This window comes from Berghia stephanieae, chromosome 5 (assembly GCF_034508935.2).
Source record: "Berghia stephanieae isolate SIO BIC M18660-M18661 chromosome 5, UCSD_Bste_1.3, whole genome shotgun sequence".
NCBI classification, from domain to species: Eukaryota; Metazoa; Mollusca; class Gastropoda; order Nudibranchia; family Aeolidiidae; genus Berghia; species Berghia stephanieae.
In genome coordinates, this window is record NC_088364.1 from 48,215,778 (window position 1) to 48,220,616 (window position 4,839).

The window sequence follows — 4,839 nt, forward strand, 5'->3', positions numbered from 1 at the left end:
TGGAGGGAAGAATTGAAGGAAAGAGAGGCAGAGGAAGACAAAGGAAATCCTGGACAGAAGGCATCAAGGAAGCTACAGGACGGCGCATGGCAGACTGTAACGAGGCTGCAATGGACCGTGAAGGATGGAAGGCCATGACATCCGACCTCTGGAAAGAGATGGAACCCGGGTAAGGTAAGGTAAGTAACTAGTCTCAGACTAAGCTTGAAGTCCGGGTTCAGCAAATAACTAAAACTTGGCCAAACTTAGTACGAAGGTGTCGTGATTTTAAACTGGGACTTACTTGGTCATCTCACATAAAATCCGATTTTTCAAGTCCTTGACTAAAGTCTGAGACTAAGCACTAGTCCGTGTTCATAAAAACTGACTGAAATATGAACAACGGAGTTAAATTCCTTGCTCAATAATAAAGTAAAAGGATTGCCGACTGCAGAGTTGAATCTGTAGCCTCCGAACATTGGTGTGCTGCCTATACCACATGGCAATGACAGCAGCTTCTTATGGTATTCACACTAATATGTTATGACGGTCAACCCAATCTGCAGATTCTTTACCGCACTCGTGCACCGTCGCAAACCCGCCCGGAAGCTTCGTCACAACACACCGTTAACTAGACGCGCTGCGGGTTCGTTCCCATATCTGGTATATGTTGGACAGGTGGAAAGTCTCCACTGATGAAGCGATTTTGTCGGCAATGACGAATTATTATTCTGTCTATATTGCACTGGAAAAAAGGTCTGACGCATTAATTTTATACTCCATCAAATATTCATAATAAAGGCCGCCGTTGAGCGGTTTTACCAACAATATGGGAATGGTTGTATCTATTGTTATCAAAGAACATATTCAGGGGACTAAGTGGAATAGAATAATTAACGCGGTCATGTATAGCTTGTCATGCATCTTGCAAGAATGGATTTTCCCGGACTCTTTCAACAGAGGCAAATGCACAAATGTTTGATTATGAATTAACCAGTTAACTGCCGTACTCAAGAGGGGCATGTATTTAAATATTGGTCAGAAAACTCGTCCTTCAAATATCGATCCCTCATTTTGCCAGAAACCCTCGAACCTGGAACCTCGAGAGGTCATTTAGATCGATCTATATTTGAATGACTTTTCTGGCCAAAACTGATTAACCAAAACATAAATAATAATGATATAGAAGGAACGCAATTCACGTCACTCAGTTCTTTGGTATTACTTTTCAGCCAGCGATTATTATGAGTCGTTCTCATAAAATTGCATTAATCAGATTATAAACTATACATGTTTAAGGCTACACATAGTTTTGTGTTAGTACGTTATATCCGGCTGGCGGATGTGAGTTGTTTTGTTTTTTTAACAAATCGGCCATATCTATTACAGATCTAATTACACGCCTATGTGAGGCTATGTGGTCTTGTGGTATGACACTCGCTTTCGGATCGGAAGGTCATGGATTCGAGCATCGCTTTGCGCATAGTTGAGTCTTTGGAGAAGGCTCTTAACTCACATTCTCTCACCGTAAACAGGTGTAAAATGAGTACCTGCCGTTAAGAGCGTTGTCTCTGTAGGAAAAAATGTAATATCGCCTATCAGGCGTCATGTCTCGATCTACAGATCATGTTCCGTGTTTCCTGTTGGTCAGGGACCCTTTAGTGGATATTGCGCTATATAAAAGTTGAATTTTTAAAATATTTCTTTTTGTTTTTGTTTTGCTTTTTTTTACGCTATTATTGTGAGATATGCATGCATGTTAATGACGTGGGTTGACCCCGTCACTTTGCGTATGTGAATATCGATCAGGCAATTCAGAACATCATTAAAATTTATGGACTAAGTATGTATGGGCAATGTCCAATGATCATACCAGATTAACCTACTCAGTGGGTTAGAAACTCGGATTAGAACACATCTAGTGTTAATCTTTGGACTATGTTTGAGAGATAATTATTTATTTTTAAACTCAGTTCACTGCGAGCCCCGAATAAATCGTCGATGAGCGTTTTTACATGCACAATATTTTGCAAATTGTCTCTGTTAAAAGAATGTATTATATCTAGAGTAGATTCAGGTCAAACCGGACACGGGTCAAACCGGACGCTACCCGACTCAATGTCTAATTTCCTTTTGTTTTGTTTTTTCCCCGGTGCATATTTCTAGTAACTCAGCACACGTCTCTTGTGACGTTTTTCCTGCCGTTTCAATGAGTGCAATCAAGGAGAAGTCAAAGAATCGTGTTTTCATCGAGATTTTTCTCACAAAACGTAAGTATCCCGTTCTTTGTTATGGGTTGCAAGGTGTGCAAGGAAGTTGCTATTTAAGCTATTTATACGTTTTTATTAAGGATTTTCGGCTCAACCACTGCACTACATGCTATTTTAGGATCGTTTGATTGTGGTTAGATCGTCTGACGATGTCCGGTTTTCATTTTAGCTCCAGTGGGGGGTGTCCGGTTTGACCAAAGAAAATTTAAACGATTCAGGTGAAACCGGACGGGTTGATTAAGTTGTTTATTATTATTCTAGACGTCTATAATATTATTTGTTGCAATGCTTTCCTTGTATTTCTGTTGACCGGCCTATGTTTATCACGATTATTATTATTATTAGAAAATTAGGGAGGCCTTCCGAAAGCGTCTACACCTACATCCCCAGTATTATAATGTTTTGGGAAGGGGAAACTTTTTTTATAATGTTCTGGTAGGGGGTTTGGGAGAGGGGAGACTTTAAAAATAAAACTTTTCCCCCTCCCAAACCCCCTACTAGAACATTATAAAAAATACTGGGGATGTAGGAGCTTTCGGAAGGCCTCCCTAAAATTATATTATGTTCACCATTGTAAAGGAAAATTTACATTATTAGACTAGCCAGTCTATGAAAATGAAGTTCAAATATCTAAATAAAGTTAATTGTTTCACATTATTACAGGCACCAAGATGCCGCGATCAAAGTACACTGACAAGAGTGTGGATGCTGCACTTGATGCCATCCGCACCAAAAATCTTTCATTCCGCCAGGCCGCTGCGACCTACTCTGTCCCGAAATCAACCCTGATGGACAAGATGACCGGAAAATACCCCGTCTATAGGGTATCTCATACAGTGTTGGCCACAGAGGAGGAGAAAAAACTTGTCAAATGGATGGTGGCCTGTGCCCGGGCAGGTGAAGGGAAGGACAGGGAGCAGCTGTGCCTGGAGGTGCAAAGAATAATGAATGCTGAAGGCAGAGAGACCCCCTTCAAAAACAACAAGCCAGGATATTACTGGTACAAAGCATTCATGGAGAGACACAAGGAGGAGGTGTGGGAGAGAAAAGCGATGTCCCTTGGGGAACAACGCGCCCAGGTATCAGAAGGAAAGATACGTGGGTGGTTCCACACCATGCGGACATCGCTAATGTCAAATGGCATTGACATTACCAAGCCCCCCCCCCCCCCCCCCAGCACCGTCTTCAATTGCGACGAGACTGGCTTCCCTTTCTACCTGGGAGGTTCAGTCATCATTGCAGACATTTCTTCCAAGCACCCCTATCAAGTCGGCTCCGATAACAAAACCCAAGTGATGGTGCTCGGAAGGGGAAGGGCAAGAAGAGGAGAGTGGAAGAAAGAGTGGAGTCTAGTGCAGAGGATGATGATACGATGGTTGTGTATGATGACAGGTCGGACGTTGAGATGGATATGGATGAGTTATGTGGTGTGAATGACAAAGATGAACGTTTATGTGATTTTTGTGGAAGTGATAGGAACCTGGATGGATGGTGCAAGTGTGGGAGGTGGTACCACAGAGGATGTACTGACAGAGAGAGAGAGAGAGAGAGAGAGAGAGAGAGAGAGAGAGAGAGAGAGAGAGAAGATACTGGGGATGAGGGAGGGGGGGAGGAGTGTTTTCACGTGTGTTTGTACATTGTGCAAGTGACATGTTGCGTTATGTTTATGTACCCTATTAATTGTTTTGAATAAATTATTTTTGTCTTTCTCTGTTGAAAATGAACATAAACGTGTTTATTTATCTATCTAGACATCTAGATCTAGTCTAGCTATTTATGAAAATATATGGCAGTCGTTTTGGGGGAAGGAAACCTTCTGCCTATTTATGGAAAGAGTCCTTCAAAGTCCTTGGAATGCTGGAATCGAACCCTAAATTGACCAATGACCCGGCAGATATTTTACAAACTGAGCCTATGGATCTGTTGTAACTGTTTATGAATTGAAAACGATTTAAAAAAACAAAAGGAAACAGTGTTTTTCAACATCCGTGAAGGGTGTCCGGTTTGCCCAAGTTGGGTGTCCGGTTGGACCTTAACGTTCCATAAGTGTCCGGTAGTACCAAAATGTCACGAATAACATTTTGCGTCGAGAACATGGAAAAGACTGCTTAGGGTGCAAAATCGGCTGGTTCACATGAAACCGGCCACTTGAGCGTTACATTTTACGACATCACTATACAGCATTGGTCTTATTTCTGGCCAGCAGTCTTCCATTCTCTGAGACGACCAAAGATAAGGCTTGTGTGTCCGGTAAGCCTGAATCTACTCTAGATATAGAAAAAAGTATTTTACTCCATCAAAATTTGATTATAATGATGATTATCAAAACCTTTAAAATTGTTCAGTTCAAATTTATAAATATGACCCAACGAAATGAATCGGACTCATAAAAATTTAATTTAGGATCAAACTAATAACTTTTAGTGCTCAAAGTCATAAAGACATTTCGTTGAACTATTAATACGGATGTCAAAAATAGAATTTGAAGCTCAGTTAACAGAAATGTGAAATTTGGATTAATGGGCTTATTGTAATTGTATAAATTTATCCTTCTTTAAAAAATAGACATGGATCACGATAACTCAGTTGG